The sequence below is a fragment of the Neopsephotus bourkii genome, unplaced genomic scaffold (assembly GCF_033783945.1).
Source record: "Neopsephotus bourkii isolate Nb327-2 ecotype Australia unplaced genomic scaffold, CSIRO-AGI_Nbou_v1 NB_107, whole genome shotgun sequence".
Classification (NCBI taxonomy): domain Eukaryota; kingdom Metazoa; phylum Chordata; class Aves; order Psittaciformes; family Psittacidae; genus Neopsephotus; species Neopsephotus bourkii.
In genome coordinates, this window is record NW_026900624.1 from 15,338,143 (window position 1) to 15,356,375 (window position 18,233).

At 42.6% G+C, this 18,233-nt stretch overlaps 2 long non-coding RNA genes across 4 annotated transcripts; both read right to left on the reverse strand.

The window, feature by feature from the left end:
• Positions 1-251: 251 nt before the first annotated feature.
• LOC133217665 (uncharacterized) lies at positions 252-4,346 on the reverse strand. The gene is made up of 2 exons (XR_009726919.1): positions 2,358-4,346; positions 252-437 (listed from the first exon to the last, which is right to left on the reverse strand). It is a non-coding gene; the product is annotated as an uncharacterized LOC133217665 (long non-coding RNA).
• A 757-nt stretch (positions 4,347-5,103) lies between these two features.
• On the reverse strand, positions 5,104-16,573 carry LOC133217658 (uncharacterized). Of its 3 annotated transcripts, none has more exons than XR_009726916.1 (4): positions 14,491-16,573; positions 8,592-8,678; positions 8,408-8,503; positions 5,104-6,589 (listed from the first exon to the last, which is right to left on the reverse strand). It is a non-coding gene; the product is annotated as an uncharacterized LOC133217658 (long non-coding RNA). The 3 variants fall into 3 exon arrangements; XR_009726917.1 differs by having other exon boundaries at positions 5,104-6,294; positions 6,446-6,589; positions 8,408-8,678; XR_009726915.1 differs by having other exon boundaries at positions 8,408-8,678.
• Between the last annotated feature and the right edge of the window lie 1,660 nt (positions 16,574-18,233).

Consider the following 18,233-nt stretch of genomic DNA (forward strand, 5'->3'; position numbering starts at 1 on the left):
CCCCAGACGCTGCCCGGTTGTGGTGCATATCTTACTGCTATCAATGAAATGAAGCTGCAAAGATTCAGGGGTTTGTCCTGTTGCTCCTTATTCAGGACTGTAGTGTGAAGGCCACTGCAAAGTTGTATCTTGAAAATGGGATGTGGGTGCTTACCCCTAAGTCTGTGTGGTAATGACTCCAGTAGGACACTAGTCAGCAGGAATCTAGGATGGTAAACAAACATGTAGAGCAGGGCAGGTGCATACCAGAGAAATGTTAATGTTCATTTTTACTTTAAATGACTACTGTGATATAAAATTATAGTCTTTCCACCTCAGCTGATGTCACCACGAGGAGATGGTTGCCAATGGGTAAAAGCCATGCAGACAGCAATCATGTTGTCTGGATTGATCTTCCTGTATCTGGCAGCAAAAGGAGTGTAGCAATGCAGGTCTTGCTAAAAAGGTGGAGGTGCTTTCAGAAAAGAAAGATAACAGACGGTGCAGAACAGAACCTATATCTGCGTGCTTATTTGGTTAATATTCACTGATTTGTGTGTGCAGATACATAATACTGACAATGGGAAGGACATTAAGAGAACTCCAGCGTGCTTCACTGAGTGAAATCAGTGATGATATTCCCCAACAGTCCTGCACATCATAAAAAGGTCTAAGTTACCCAATTTGCTGCACACAAAATAATCTGTTTTCTGTCAATCTTAGTGCCTCCCCCCATCTCCTCCTAGGAAAAGTGCAGCCCCTCAGACCTGTTTTCCCCCTGCTGTGTGTTACAGAGAAGTGTCAGTGATTGCTGCAGAAAGAAAGGCTGTGGATTTGAAAAGCATCAGCCTCAACAGAAATGCAACACTGGTCCAAATTACCAGGGGTGCTTTGAAGAATGGATTATTTTTCAAATCACTGGGACATGCAGGGGAAAAAAGAGGAGACTGCCAAGCTGAAAAGGCAGGGAGACAGACAGCCGAGGTGACACATGACAACTGCTCTGAATATCGTTAGTCCCAATTAAAATGAGACAGACTCCTCCCAGTTGTCACAAGCCATTCCAACAGGCAAGGTACCAACAACCTGGTGACTAGTGCAATTACCTTCCAAACCCAGTGTCTCCTTTTTGGTTGTTGCCCTTCTCCTTTATACTCATTCTGTTGTCTTTTGGTTTGCTTGTTTGTTGTTTTTCTGCAGCCAATATTTTCTTACATGGGATTTATCCCCATGTGACTGCCTCCCTCTCCACCCCCGTGCATTCACCCTCTGAACCTGTGTGCCTGACTGGGTGCTGTGTAACTGCTAGTGGAGGGGCAGCTGCTGGCAGGCCTGGCTCTCCATGACTACACCTACATGGGGACCAGGTAGAAGGCCTTACAGCAGTGGCACTGACAAAACTCGTTCCTCCAAGTCACCAGAACAGAGGGATCCACACAGCAGCAGTGTGGATCCATCTATCCCAGAACTATCCAGATCAGAAGGAAAATGCACACAGAACAGGTTGCTTTGCTTTCCAGTCTTCACTGCCTGAGCCTTTTGCATTTGGCTTCCCAGCCCCTCAGACAAGATGGTCCAGGCACAGCTACATATTGGGCAAAGAACAGCTACAGCTACAATCCCAGGCACAGCTACAGGCTGGGCAGAGAAGAGATTCAGAGCAGCCCTGAGGAGAAGGACTTGGGAGTGCTGGTCAATGAGAAAATGAACATGAGCTGGCTGCAGTGTGCGCTTGCAGCCCAGAAAGCCAACCATATCCTGGGCTGCATCAAAAGGAGCGTGCCCAGCAGGTCGAAGGAGGTGATCCTGCCCCTTTATTCTGCTCTCGTGAGACCTCACCTGGAGAATTGTGTGCAGTTCTGGTGTCCTCAGCATAGAATGGGCATGGAACTGTTGGAACAAGTCCAGAGGAGGGCCACGAGAATGATCAGGGGACTGGAGCACCTCCCATATGAAGATAGGCTGGGAAAGTTGAGGCTGTTCAGCCTGGAGAAGGCTGCGTGGAGACCTCATAGCAGCCTTCCAGTATCTGAAGGGGGCATATAGGGATGCTGGGGAGGGACTCTTCATTAGGGACTGTAGTGACAGGACAAGGGGTAATGGGTTAAAACTTAAACAGGGGAAGTTTAGATTGGATATAAGGAGGAAATTCTTTCCTGTTAGGGTGGTGAGGCACTGGAATAGGTTGGCCAGGGAGGTTGTGAATGCTCCATCCCTGGCAGTGTTCAAGGCCAGGTTGGATGAAGCCTTAGGTGAGATTGTTTAGTGTAAGGTGTCCCTGCCCATGGCAGGGGGGTTGAACTAGATGATCTTAAGGTCCTTTCCAACCCTAACTATTCTGTGATTCTATGATTGATTCTATGAACATCCTCTGTTACCACCACTTGTCCTTAGTGCACACGCCAATGCCACAAGCTCTCTCTGGGGCATGAGGGTTACTCTCAGGAATGAAACTGTTCTGAAAGAGAGAATTTCAACACTTTCAGACACTTTAGAGAAAATTTCCTTTTCTGTACAGTCACGAGAGTAGGGATGGGCCTTCCAAGGCTGCCGGGAGCAAAGAGTGGGGAGAAAAAAATGGGAGGTGGCCCCTTTCTAAGTGCTTGCAAACCTCAGGTTTTTCTGTTGCCTTTCTGTGCTTCACCATCTCAGTGCTGCCTGCTTAAGGTGTGGTTTCAATGGTGCCCTAAGCAGTGTCAAGCAGGAATTACCTGGTATATGAGACTAGTTCCCCTTCAGTGGTTATAAAACAAGGAGTAAAACTCAAGTACATTGTTTTACTTTTTGAAGGACTGTAGGGCTGGCTGGCCACCCTCTAGTTGCTGATGCTATTAACACAGTTTGAATTGACTGAATTGGGATTTGCAGCACCCTTTGCTTTTGGATGCCCAAACCTACAGACAGCATTCACAAATTACTACTGGGGCAAAACTGAATCTACTGTGTTTCCCATGTTGCCACAAAACTTCCCAAAGTTCATGAAGTAAGCAAACATCCTCCCACCAAGGCTCTGCAGCATCCCCAGCTGATTCAGTGTTCTTGGCTGGCTGAATTCAAAGAATAGAGACAGAGGGGTATATTAAGCAATATACCCATGGATTTCTGGACCAGACTGTGTCTGGTTTCTGCAGAAACCCAACCCCCTGCATCTGTGCGTGTTTTCCAGGTGATGGTCACACTGTATCACCTATAGTATCCTTGGCTTTCTGATCCATTACTAAAACCTCAGGCAAGAACCAGAGCTTCCAGGCTTCACAAATCTAGATAAAAAGAACAGATGAGATTCTGAGAGAGGAGCAGGTTGTAGCATTTAATGGGATGGTGACTAATCATTGCTCTTCCTTTCTCATGGCATTTTACCTAACGCTGCCTGATAACTTGCAGATAAAATAACATACAAGTATTGTGGCAGCCTGCAGGTTAAGTAGGTGCTTGCAAAAACCCTGCTACTTAAGGGCTGTGCCCAATCTCCTGTAGACAGCCTTTCCCCACACATGGGAGAAAGTAGCTAGGGGTCTTGCTCCCTGGCCACCAAATGACACTCTCCCCACAGCAGAATCTCAGGCCTTCACCATACCTGACAATCCGCTGCAGCTGATACAAAGGAATCTGATCAGGAGAGATGGACCCCAGTGTGTTACAGTGAGGATGTTGGGCTGATTCCACTCCGCTTCAAGAAAGGGTTTGAAGCGATCCCTCCTATGCATCAACACCCTCATGCTCCCCATCCTAATCCTTACCTCCAACTACGGAGCTTCAGTTTAGGACGGAAGGAATCCCACACCAACCCCACCGCCTCCCTGCCACCCCTTTGCAGTTCTGGCCGCCAAGCTGCAGATGCGAATCGCGTCTGCCTGTGCTGCCACCTCCCGAGAGAAACCAGCATCCCACCTCCTGCTCGGAGGAGAGGACATGTTCTGCGGCCGGGCTTGCAGCCTGCGCTGGAGGTCCCCAGGGGAGCCAGGACTTTCCATGCTGCCCATAGCCTGAGGAGACGTGACTCAGGCCCAGGAGTCACCATACCTGCAGCCCGGCCGCCTCTTCTATTCACAAGGCTGAAAAAGAGGTGGGAGAGTGAAACTGCCTCCAGCAACCGCGACTAAAATGCATACGCAGGAAAGTGTCCTGCTTTAACCTGAGCTGGGATCCTGAAGAGATGTCAGGGACAGAGGCTGAGACTGTAATTCAGAAAGAGGGCAAGTCTGTCAGAGGGTAACAGGAAAGCAGTCAGGGGAGCAATGGTTTTTAACCCAAACATCCCAGAAGAGCTATATGATGTGACAAGAGTCTATGGGATAGTCCAAATGCAAGATACAGCACCGCTAACCGCACTAGAGACATCATTTGAGTACCAGGTCACAGTCTGGACCTCCATTGCTTAGTCAAGAATCTTCAAAGTGCCTTTTATCCTTAAAAGAATGATGCAAAAAGTAAAAAAATAAAGGAGGATGTTATGATAGCTCAATACAAGTAGTTATATTCATCCAGTATTGCATGTAAGCAACATTGGAAGATCTGCCAGGCTAATTAACAGTAGCCAGGAAAAACCAGGAGAGTAACCAGAGTAGTAACACAAGCTTGCCTGCATATAAATCAATGAACTCCTACTGATCTGGGAACTCTATGAACCTTCTGTAACACAAGGAAAGGCAGTTCCAAACTGCTGTGTGGGAGACACTAAATATGTTTATAGTTATTCTTATCCACCACTTCTCCCTGACAGTCCTCAATGTGGGGAGAGAGTCACAGAGAGGGAATAAGCAGTAAAATCAGAAGGCAAAAAATCACATTATCAAGAAAGGGAGGTCTGGAAACTAACTCCACTGAGTCAAAAGTTTTGATGCTCTTTGAAAGGAGATAAAACCATTGAGCTACAGCTTTGCATTTGTCTTCCCACATTAATTCTCTGTCCTTTTTCCAAAATATATAGTACCCCGAAATCCCTCTGAAGATCACTTCTAACTGACACCATTCATTAGCCTTTGCCATCCTTCTTTGACGTAGATGCTGCTATTGGTAAAAACATTTTCTTGAAGCCCCTCATAGTAATAGGAAAGGTACCATTTGCCAACTGAAAACTGTAAAAATCCAACTCCAAGCTTTTTTTTGGGGGGGGAGGGGGTGGGGAGGAGGAGAAGGAGGGAGGCAGAATTTGAAAGTGCAGCTCAGATGTGATTTCAGGGCAAAAAAGTAACAAATTTTACACCACTTCTTCTCAGAGAGACACAAAGGAATTGGAAAAACAAATGAGGTGGCCCCCAGAAACAGCAATTATCAGTGTGAAAACTATGTGGGTATTACAGAAGAAACCAAGAGTGAGGGACCCAGCAGTCCCCTGTCTCCCATACCAGCATAAGCCAGAACAAAACCTGTGGTGCCTAACTCAGTTCTCAGAAGCAGAATTTCAAATACTTCTGACATTTAACTGCTTGCTGTCGTGAATGCCTGGGTAAAGACAATATCCTGAGTTTAGGCTTACATTGGACTCCACTGGAAAGTTCATTATGGCATCTCAGCCAGCAGCTCCCACAGGAGATGGTCTGCCTGCCAGTCTATACCAAACAATAAATTAACAAACTGTCATAATTCTTTGCAGTTTCATACACCTTTGTGTATCTGGCTGCGTCAAACATCCTCTCCTTTAATTCTGAAGCTCAGCACAACTGGATCTGCAGAACTCCAAAGAGAGAAGGGCCATGTGAAGCAGCAAGCTTTTACTGATCAGCTTTCATGGATCTTCCCAATCCTGACTCTTTCAGGAAATGCAGAAAATAGAAGTGTAAGGTGCAGGGCCTAGTGCTTTGGTAATTTTTGCTTTTTGGTTGTGTAGCACTGCAAAGGATGTAGTCCCTTCTCCCCTCCAGTCACTGTGTTCTTGTTTGTTTGCTTGTTTTTCTTCTTTCACCACATTCATAAGTTGTATTTCTCAACCCAGTTTAAGGATTCACTGATTCCTATCTGTGCTACGAGGAAGAGGAAAGAGGCATATCCAGCACTAGGAATACTCTCCCACCTACCTGCACTATCAGCAAGACTTTCTCAAAAAAGAACAGAACAACATGCAACAGCTTCAGGGAGGTTTTAACAAGATAGATACACAGATAGTTCTATATCAGGTGAGTGTTTACTACAACTACCAAGGAGTTAACTCCCTTACTTCATATAGAAATACTCATGAGTTTATCGTGGATGAGCCTTGTGTTGAAGTTCATCCACATCCCATAACCTTCTTTTGTGAGTCTGCAATCATTCAGGACAACCAGTTGCACAGGTCTGAATAGGAGTATGATAAGTAACTTTGAGGAACCAGGAAAGCTGTTAAAAGGAAGAGGCCAGAGGTCTGGTAATGCCATACAGAGCCAAACCATCAGCAGCTACCAGCCCCTTTTGATTCCCTGGAGGAGAAAAAACGAAGTCCCATTCTCTTAACTTCCTTTACTCACACAAAGATTGACAGAGTACCTACCTTTGCATTTAGATACATTTCTCTTGCTGGGGGTTGGACTGGCTAAGACAGCTTCTGCAAACACTTGTCAAACAGCAGCTCTTGGTTAGAAAGGGGCTTGAAGCCAAGGAAGAGCCCTTAAAACTCATCCTTCATACAGCAAAACTGAATTAATGGAAACACTTTGGAGAGTATAAAGAAAACTGTTAATTTTCTTTCTGCAGTTCTACTACAAGGGAAAATATGGCAGATGACAATTTATCAGCGCAAGAGTGGGGTGGAAAGGCTGAGGGACCAATAGCCCCTAGAAGTTTGCGTAAGTGCAACTTGCACGTTACCTGATTAATGATTTAGTTGCTTATGCTAAATTAGATTTCCCTCAATTTACCCCACTATTCCCTTCTGTTTGCTCATTTCATTCCTGCTTTCTCTCACAGTGTGTTTTCTTGCATGATTCTATGATTGTATGTTTGTATTTCACTGTATTTTTAAACTCAATCATTAAAACCCAGGTTGTCATTTTGTTGGTGTGTAGAAATTATCAGGTAATCATTCCCTTCTAAAAATACCCATTTGTATTGGGTTTGTGTGGCAAGGTTTTGCTAGTGGGGGGGGCTACAGGGGTGGCTTCTGTGAGAAGCTGCCAGAAGCTTCCCCTGTGTCCAACAAAGCCGATGTCAACCAGCTCCAAGATGGACCCGTGCTGGCCAAGGCTGTGCAATGGTGTTAGCGCCTCTGGGATAACATATTTAAGAGGGAAGAGTTACTGTACAGAGCAATTGCAGTTGAGAGAACCAGTTCTGCAGACAGCAAGGTCAGCGCAAAAGGAGGGGATGAGGTGCTCCAGGCACTGGAGCAAAGATCCCCTTGCAGCCCATGGTGAAGGCCACGGTGAGGCAGGCTGTGCCCCTGCAGTCCATGGAGGTCCATGGTAGAGTAAGGGGATGCCTAAAGGAGGCTGTGACCCCGTGGGAAGCTCTTACTGGAGCAGGCTTCTGGCAGGACCTGCGGCCTCATGGAAAGAGCAGGTTTGCTGGCAGGACTTGTGACCCCATGAAGGGATCCACACTGGAGCAGTCTGTTCCTGAAGGACTGCACCCATGGAAGGGCCCCGTGCTGGAGCAGTCTGTTCCTGAAGCACTGTAGCCATGGAAGGGAGCCATGCTGGAGCAGTCTGTTCCTGAAGGACTGCACCCATGGAAGGGACCCACACTGGAGCAGTCTGTTCCTGAAGGACTGCACCCATGGAAGGGACCCATGCTGGAGAACTCTGTTCCTGAAGGGCTGTAGCCGTGGAAGGGACCCACACTGGAGCAGTCTGTTCCTGAAGGACTGTAGCCATGGAAGGGACCCATGCTGGAGCAGTTCATGAAGAACTGCAGCCTGTGGGAAGGACTCACACTGGAGAAGTTTGTGGAGAACCATCTCCTGTGAGAGGGACACTACACTGCAGCAGGAGAACAGTGTGAGGAATCTTCCCCTGAGGAAGAAGGAGCAGCAGAGATGTGGTGAACTGACCACAACCACCATTCCCCATCCCCCTGCACCACTGGAAGGGAAGAGGTAGAGAAAACTGAAGGTAAAGTTAAGCCTGAGAAGAAGGAGGGGGGGAGGAAAGGTGGGTTTTTTTTAAGATTTGGGTTTATTTCTCATTATCCTATTCTGATTTGATTGGAAACAAATTGAACTGATTTCCCCAGGTCGAGTCTGTTTTGCCTATGACAACTTTTGGTAATTGGTAAATGATCTCTTCTGTCCTTGCATCATGAGCTTTTTGCTCTATTTTCTCTCCTCTGTCCAGTTGAGGAGGGAGAGTGGTAGAATAACTTTGTTGGGCACCTGACATCCAGCCAGGGTCAACCCACCACACCATTTCATTCCATCTTATTTGCATTATGAATTAATATGGATTATGGTTCATTTTCCATCTCCCATTTCTCTGATGCGAGGCCAGAAGGCTCTAGAATTCCCCTGTAGACTTACGGGTTGTGAAGATAAAGGGGCTCCTCTGCAGTCATGCAAAAGTCTTTGGTGAGGCATCAGGAGGGAGGAATAATCTACTCTGTAAAAACACCAGACCTGTTGGGAAGGCAAGCTGAAAGTTGGAAATCTTAGGTGTTCCAGTCCCTAGCGAACACGAAATAGAGGGGGTTTCCTATAAACTCACTTCTGATCTTTTTAGCCTGTGGGATAAAGAGGCCTCCTCCTGCTGGAGTCTGGTGAGTGCAACCCATCTTGTTCACTGCAATTATAGCTGTCAAGACAGAAAAGTCTTTTGGCAGTGTACAGGTTTATAAACGCAGCTTTCAGCTGAACCTTGGATATTTGTTTGTAAGCTTCTTGCCATGGTTTATAATCACCTCCCCCTTCTTGACAGAGATGAGCAGATTCCACTCCATTAACTGCATCTCCCTCAGGTTCTCTGCTCAAGTTAAAAAGAAAGTTCTCATAGAACTTGGAGGGCACATTTGGGACTCGCGCACAACACAACGGTGGTTTGTTTACAGCAGCTTAATTTAAATTGGATTTCACATCAATTTGTTGAACAGCTGAGGAACCCTGTGTGGACACACTTATTTGCCTTAAAAGCTGCCTTAAAATCAGTTCCTTATCGATTTAAACTCCACTGATCAGATTTAAATATACATTCAAAAGGTCAACACAACCTTTTGCATTGATTTAATGAAATGATATTGAAAGCAATGCTTGAGTAAACTGGTGGAGCTCTGTGTAAAAGCTGTCCAAATTAAGGTAATATGGATTGTCAAAAGATGGAGAAACATTTCTTCCCATCAAAGCTTGCAAATTCAATCTCTTGATTGGATGCTAGCAAGACAGAGGCTGATGGATCTCTCCTCTGATGGAACCATGTATTGATTTTATCATTAGATATACAAAACAAATGCCTAATTCAGTAATAGGCACATTTTATGCCTTCCCTTGATGGTGTTGATCTGAGCCCTACAATATATTTATTTTGGCTCAAAATCACACATATTGCCTCTTCAATATAAAAGTTCAACATTCAGGCCTAGATATATTTTAAAACCTATGATCTTTTTAAGATTATAATTGGTAAAGATAGGACCTTTCAAAAATTTAGCTAAATAACAGCATGAAAGGATCATTCATGTCAGGAGCCTATTTCACTGTTTAACAGGTGCAGATATTCACCATAAATTAAGTCTCATTTGTGCTGATTGCTTGAATTGCTGAGGAATCACTTTACTGGTATGTGAAATATTTACTATGTATAGCTGGACAGCTTCCCAGGAATTCTTATGAAGCACATTAATGCACAAGAAAGAACATCCTTTCCTCATAAGACCTATGAAAACATAAGCTTTGCTCCTCTCAGCATCTTATACACAGGCTTTTCTTCAGCTGAGTTGCCCATACAAATTTATCTAGATAACTATTAAGAAAGATATTTCTAGATAGAAAATTCTCTATCTGTTGAGTATAGATGCTGTTATAAACATGAATATAATGAAATAAAATACACTTTTACATTTTCCTTCACTCTAGTTAGAAATTGCATTTTGTTTACAGGAGGGTGAAAAACCACATGTTGCTTTAAACCATTTCAGATGTCCAGAAGAGAGAAGTGATATTGGGATCACTTCAAAAAGCACGTGAACTCAAAAGCCAGTAACTAACATTTGGCTGGGAATTATTTGCACGTGTCCTTTGAATAAGGTGTAATACTTGCTAAGAATGATTTATTTAGACAATTCAGCTATGGATGTCTGGATCTGTGGAACATCCAAAATATGGTACAAAGGTAGGAGAGATTTACAGTTACTATCTAGAAGTTCTGGGTTCCCACCTGTAATAGGAGATCTGGGTTTGCTATGTAATTATCTGCATGAGGAATATAGGCAAGTTTAGGTCTTAGAGTGTTACAATATGCAAGAATTAAAAAGGATGTCAATAGCACGTTTACACAGACAAGAAAAATTTCAAACAAGCATAGGCCACATTCCTTGCTTTTGAAGAGCCACAAAAAACCTCACCCAACCTAAATTAAACAGCAGTAAAAGCCAATATGAACTGTGTTATATTAAAAAGCTAATACTGAGAGAGCCATGAAAGCTCAAGAGTTTACATGAGCAGCCTATAAAATGCTGATGTAACTAACACCAGGGAACTCTGTAGAAACCATCCCTCTGGAAATACAAAACTGTATTAAAAAAAACCCAAACCAAACTACTTCCAGGGCCAGGAAGAACAGACATACACAAACTCGCAAGGTTAAAATTTGTTCTCTGCTCCTAATTTCACAGGTGCATGTCACCAAAGTGTCCATACGATTTTCAAGGATATGTTTCTCTGAGGTGAAAGCAAGTTTCCTGTCTTTGCCTGGTATAAAATGCCCCTGAGTTTAAGTTCAGGCTACATGAACACAAGTAGTACAATTTCTTTTCCATCCTCTGAACATTATGGCTATGCAGTGGACTGCTCATCATGGTCTGAAGAGCTCCTTTAGACTGCCTGTGAACAACAGTACTTATTTTTTCACAGATGCTTGTGAATTTTGTGTATTTTGAACATTTGAACATTTTATTCAAAATACACGGGAAAGACTAGTTGCAGAGGGCAGCACGCATATGTGTGCCCTGGCTTTGACTCTAGTGTGAGAACATTTCATTCTCTGAACAGTTAGTGAAAGAATGTGAAAAAGAGGCAACAATTCTGTGTTTACTTACTACGATGCACAGCAAACTGCTGGAAAGCAGTCAGGGGTCAAATCTTTCACGTCTCTTTTCCCAAGAAGATAGAAACTGCCCAAGTAAGAAGTGGATGAAGCTTTTCTCCATGAACATTACTTACATCAGGCTCAAACCATTGCACTAGTTTATTTTAAAACTGCAGAGTAAGTGACAAAGTGTCTTTTTTATTATAACATTATTTTAATTAAAAGGGGAATTGTGGCTTCTGCCAGTAGTGTAGTGCAATTCATACAGATTTGCAAAAAAGAACTTACTTTCTTATAGAATGGAAGTTTCTTTCTGGCCCCATATGCAAAAGCTCATCGAGAGCTTGCAGTGTCACTATACCCAACTAATAGAGCAGCAGTTACATGGAGAACGGTCTTTTGAGTAAAGGAGAAATTTTCCCCATAATTCAAATGCACTGTTCATACTTAACGTTTCAAATACTCATTAGAGTATGAGAGAGAACACCAGTCACTTCCATCAAGACTGGAATTCATGGGAGTAGAAGTCCTATCCTATCAACTAAAACATTGCTGGGATAACACTGGAAAACACTTGTTCATGTTTCCATAGGCTCAGCAATACTTCAGCTGGCCTTTTTATGAAGATCAGGGGAGGATATGATAAGCAGTAGCAGAACATACAGAAATCATACTTCCAGTCCAAGGCTGGAATGTGCCACTTCAAGTCCTGTCTAATCTCAGCTCTTTACAAAGGATATTTAACTGCTGGGAGCTGTGAATACCATACTCTAAAACTTTTGTATATTAAAAAGATACAAAATTAATCAAAATTAATATTAACTTTTCTACATGAATTCATCTTCTACTTAAAACGTTGTCTTTTTCTTATAAATGCGTTCCTTGAATGAAAAAGCAAAAAATAACCTATTTCCATTTTCCCCAGATTTTTAAAATAAGAAATATTTTTAGTCTTCTTATTTATATAACAATTCCAAAATTGGGGAAGATGATACAATGTTTGCAACAAGCATAAATGTCAAGAATGCTTCTAGTTGCCACGTGGTAGTTAAATAATATTATTTTGAAAACCATAGTACACATAATAAAGGAGATAATGCAGATTGTTGGTCCTTGACACTGGTGACCTCTAGAAACTTCCCGAAACAAATGATATGTTATCATCAGCTATCTGCAGATAGAATGAAAGAATGATTTGTGCACATGAAGATTCTGAGACTGAATATAAGACCCTGAAAAGCACAATTCAAAATGTATCGAGGCAGACTGGGTGCAAAATCATGCATAATATGACTGACTTGAAAAGGAAGAGGGTATAATGAACTCAAGCAATAGAGACTGCCCATCACTGTGTGCTCAATTTGCAAGTGCTGCATGACATAGTCATTTCTCCTGGATTAATTACTGAAGAGAGGAAAGTAGAAGTACATCGGCTTCCCCCGTCTGAACTGAAAAGGAAGCATGTAGAAAAACACACAGTGGGTGTACACAAGCTCACACCCCTTCTCCTCCAAGTGTGGAATAAAGCTCTCAAGGAGACATCATTCCAGTCAGTGTCTGGGGTTGGGACAGGCTGCCTGGGTCAATCTCTTCCAGACTTCTCCAAACTTCTTTCAGACCAAATCTGGGTTAGACCCCGTAAAGGTTACCCCTCCTTTTAACTCCACTGAGTGTCATTCATGTCTTCCAGCATGTAATCTGGAGCAAGCTTTCCAATGGAAATGTTGTTCTGAAAACATCAGGTGACAGGGTGAAGATGTCTCCTGCCACACTGTTACCTAGTAGATATATTAGAACTAGATCAATACAAATTTACCAAGTGGGCTGGGAAAGAGTTGGAGGTACATGCAATTTCTATCACGCCTGTCAGATTTCAAATGAGAAGCAAGAAGAAAAGACACTGAGGATTTCAAGGGAAGAGCTTCGCTACTGAGGAGGTTAAAGTGATCAAGTAGAACACAGTCTCAAGACCAGCCTTGAAACTGAAACACCTGATCCTAAGTCCAGAATGTGACCCAACGGGCAACACTGACTCACAGGATTGCTGCTCTCCCACTCTTTAGGATGTGGATTTTGTCTTTCACTTTGTGTTGGCACAAATACTCCAAACCTAGGTGAATGAATCAGGGAGCAGCTGGAAGACTTAGATAATATCTGGACTATGCTCATATCCTGTACAATTTCTTGTTTTATGGGAACAAACATGATGGCAAGAAGAGGGGGAAGCCGTGGGGCAGTATGGATCCAGGTCCAGAGGAGTCATTTTGCAGCCCCCTCCCACAACTTTACATTTAACTTTTTAAAGGCACAAAGATTATGTTAAGTACCAGGGAAAAAAAGAATAAAAAGAGGATGACACTATTTACTGGAAGACATGATTTTCTTTCATGTGCATATATGTGTCCAAGATCTTTTCTATTAGAGGAGTGTCATGCAACACATAATGTCTCTTCACTGCTTATTTTCTTCCCTTCCTTTGTGGTTCTTTGTCTTCTAGGTTTGTTTCCCTTGCTAAACTGTTGTGTAGCTCTGGGGACTCTGAAAAATGCAGCTCCATGAGGACATGAAGTTCAGAGTGGTAGATATTTTTACAGAAGTACAGTCACAGTTCCATGGTCAAGGCTAAACTGTACCCAGAGTGGATAAACAAACTTTTCATTAAACGTAAAGTTGCTGCTTATCCTCCCTATGCTTGTTGGGAGGCAGGCAAAGAAAGGTGTGTAGATTTTTAATGATGGGGTGGTTAACAAATGACTGAAAGAAACAGTTCTCCATCTCATCCTTCTCCATCCCCCATCCTTCAGATCAAGGCTTGACGCCTTACTGAGGATCTGCTGCTGTCACACATGAGCTACCAGGCTCAGAACTAAGTTGAGGAGGTGAAATACAGTGGCTGTAATGGGAAGGCGCTCAAACTATTTGATCAAAGGGTGCCTTGTACCCTCTCATTCAGTCACTGTTAAGCAAAGATATGCAACATTCGAGACGATTTTCAACTCAGTCTTCTATTACCTTGTGACTCATTAAAAATGGTCTCCTTAAGAAATGTAGCATTTGGTGCATTTCTTGTCTTAAATGAGCTTATCAGTCTTCTAATTTATTATTAACATTCACTAGAATTTCAGAGAGAGTTGCACACCAGAGGAAAACAGCTCTCATACCTAATGGCTGAGATTAACTTGCAGTTATCAGTATATTAGGAATTTAGCTTTGCACTACAATCCTCCTTTTCATTAATTGCTACACTTTTCTGTTTTATTTCCCTAAGAACCTAAGTTAGAATGATACATTTGGGTTCAAAACTCATATAGTTATAACTGTGAATTTTAAGGGTAATAATCACATCTTTCAGATAGCACATTCTCACCTTTTTTGGAAAGGCACTCAGGGGAGAATCACAGAATGCTGTCTTCTCAAAAACCTCATACTGCAGGGAAATGACATTATAAGACTGAAAAAAACCCACCCTGAAGATGGAGGAAATGTTAAGGCTACATGGCAGTGATTTACAGTAAAATATATTACAGAGATATTCCTATTATTCAAAACCCACGAATTATAAACCCTGAAAATTCTGAGATAAACAAGAAATCCAGATAAAGCATAAAGAAATTAGAAGCATCTAAACAATCATAACTAAGCTTGGAGAAATGTGTTCTAAATCTCTAACTAGCTAAAAGTCACAACATTTGTTTGCATAATATGTCTGTGTTTGTATATATATACACCAATACACACATGCTTTTGAAGATGAATCATACTTTTCCACTTCATAGCGTGCAACTGAAAGCTCATGAGAAACCTCTCTCTGTTCTGCAATGAAGGGGAAAAAATACAGCATGCTTTAAAAATCTCTTAATCATAACCAAGTCCACAAATGTAAAACTATCTCTATACAAACTGTATGTTTTTGTCTGGTTACAGTCACCACAGTAACACCCATATAGGTGTCAAAAAGCTCATCTCCTGGGAAAAAAGAACAGGGTAAAGTATAAATTAGAAAGCAATATACATACCAGATATCTGCAACACATCACAGGACCCTCATCAGCAAGTTATGGACTCTGACAAAAAGTCATTACAATGAGCACACTGGAGGCTATGGCTGTTTCAGCTGCACTCTGGTACAAGTCTGGAGGGGGAACAGTCAGAAGAACAGTTGGAGACTGAAGGCCTCCGTGACAGGGGCAGCTGCATGGTGATGTGAGGACTGCAGATTCCTGAGCCGTGTCTCTCTGTCCTCTGAGAACAGGAAGAGATGCAACTGGGCTGAGGGAGCATATGCACAGTGTGCAAGGAGTCAGCCAGACCTGGCTCTGCAGCAGTTTCAATCCCATGATAGGAACTCTCTTAATCGCTGATGCCATATCAAACCTTGTCTATCCAAGAAGCTAGGTTGAACATGTTAAGCTGTTACCAGATCAAAATAGGATCCTGGTGGCACATTAGGACAACAACATGGAAATGCCTACACAAACAATGAACTTCACAGAGGCCGCTTGGTAGTAACGATCAGTCTGCCAAGGGGAGGCAAGAAAGGTTGCTCATAGGCAGTAAGGAACACCAGGTTTTGTAGCCTGGAATGAGACCTGCACAGAGAGAGCTTAAACCCCAGCCCCTTTTGTGCCATTAACAGCTGCACTTTCTCTGAATGACTACAATGTTTTCTACCTGTACACAACTGAGATGTAATATTTATTACAGAGGTATTGGTTGTAGCTCCCATAGGCAAAACTGATGTTATATGTCGCACTCTGTGTGCACATTAGACTTGAAAAGCAAAGTATATTATCCCCAAACTTTAGTATCACTTCTCTGAGTAGAAGATTCACATGGTAAGAGATTATACAGCATCTGCTAAATATTTCCTGGTACAAGAGTCAGACTGCTTAATCTCAGTTTGGATCAGTGGACTAATCCCATTTTGTGCTAATTTCCCAGAAGTGCACATTGAGGCAGAAGTCTTGTTCTGCCTAGGAATAAAAAGAACCTGAGCTTTTCTCCCTCTCACATGCTATTGTTCATATTCACCTGATTTACTGACCAAAAACACAGTGAGCCAATTTCCCTACGAAATGCTGCATTTCAACCAGTTTTTGCTGGACTGCAAACTTCTAGTTGATGACTGAAAAACAGGCTGAGTTTTCCCAACTTTTGCTGCCAGAATCATGAAACCCTTTGAAAAGCCACAGCCTCATGGTCTTGAGAGGAGAAAACCAACAACAGAGCTTCAACCACTGTCAGTTTTGGCCAATGACACCATGCTGGAAACCAGCATTTGCAAGAAGCTCTCAAATTGAGACGGCACATGGCTCCTTGCAGTGCTTCTTGTTTCCCCAGCATCCAAGGAGGAGGAACAGAATGAAGCCTACAGGAGCTATTCTCACTCCTGGGCCTACAACCAGCTTTCTTGTTAACTTCTCATTTGCTCAAAAATCTCAACATCAGACTTACACAGACAGGAAACATTTTCATTTTCTTTGCCATTGTTAATGGATAACTCTGTCATGGTAGTTAAAAAGGCATACGTGGCATGAGTCAGCAAGAGAAGGTAACACACATGGAGGACCTGGAAATTCTTCCTTGCTCCTTTCTGCCCATCTTCTGAAGAGTCTGGTTTTGGTTAACCAAGTATCAGGTGGTGTTTCAGAGAAACAACCAGCTGGGCTGAGGCACCATAGCTTGTCTCAGGAAGACAAGGGTCCATTGCTCCACTTGCTGCTGGTGAGGAAGGGTTGGGGCCGGCAGCCAGTTAAGACAAGACAAACTCTGAGAAGGAGAAAGTAGCTGAAGGGAGAAATTGAACAGCATGGAGATCACATGCTTCGCTGTCCATCTCAATTATAATTCTGCTTTAAAACATAACTTAATGTTACACTTCTGAAATACAGTGAATATTCTAAGTCAGATCCACTCCTAGAGCCAGCACTGTGACGGTGTCCAAATGATGATTTTTAATCAAGTGGAGGCTGAACATGCACGTAGGGAGCACATTTAAGAGAGATGCTGTAATGATCCCAGAAAATTATAAACTTCAATGCAGTTTAGATCTGCATGCTAATGAAGAGATGCCTAGATGGGATTTGGGACAACTCAGCTCAAAAGAAATAAAAAATGTCAATTAATTGCAGTGTAGAGTTTTGTTATCAAATTACACAAAGTATTAAAGCATCTCATCATTATTAAAGCATTTTTGTCACTTATCTTGTATAGATTTTTGTCTAAATTTAACCCTAACTCTTTTTGCTTTATGGTAATTCTCCTGGGAGTAATTACTAAATTTCCACAGCAGTAATTTGGGAAGCATAAGAGCAGGTAACCTCAGCCTTGCTCTCTCCATCATAATGAAGATTCTGTCTAGAAATGTACTTTTTCTCCTTCACATTATTTAAAATATGACACATGATCAATAACATGAAACTGCAGAAAACTTTCTCGTATGATAATTCTATTGATTTTTAAAAGAAATAATTAAACTAACTGTTAAGACTAAGTTCATCAATACAATCTGACTCCTTTGTTTCCCTCTCCTGAGTAGGACAAATCGATCAGGACCTGCTGGTTAACCAGTTTCCTGAAGCTTTTGCACCATACTGACAACACACTGAATAATCATTTTATACCCTGTTGTTCTCTGCTTGCTCTTGCATCCACCTGTACACATCCCCACAGCTTCAGATCACACTCTTTCCCTGAATCTTCTCCATTGCATTGTATATTCCCCCAAACCTCCACCTTCATTTTCTTCTACATGCTCCCTCAATTTGCCTCTTCCTACACCACCAGGTTCCTTTGCAAAATTCAATTATAGGAAAGACATACTGTATTCTTCACAGATAACAGAATGCCAAATTGTGTAAAATGACAAATTTCTTTCCACTTGGATGACAGAAGCATACCTGCAAATTAGCACCTCTGCTCAGACCATATGTTAACAACACGATTTTACTACTAGCTAGCTCTCTGCAAGGCAAAGCAGTCCCCTGGTAGAAGGTGAAATGTAATGCTAAAAGCCTCCCGGGCTTCCTCTGAAAGCAAAGCAGCTTTTCCATAGAGGTGGCTGGCTTCAATTTTCTCTTAACTCTGATACCCTTAAGACCAGTTGCAATA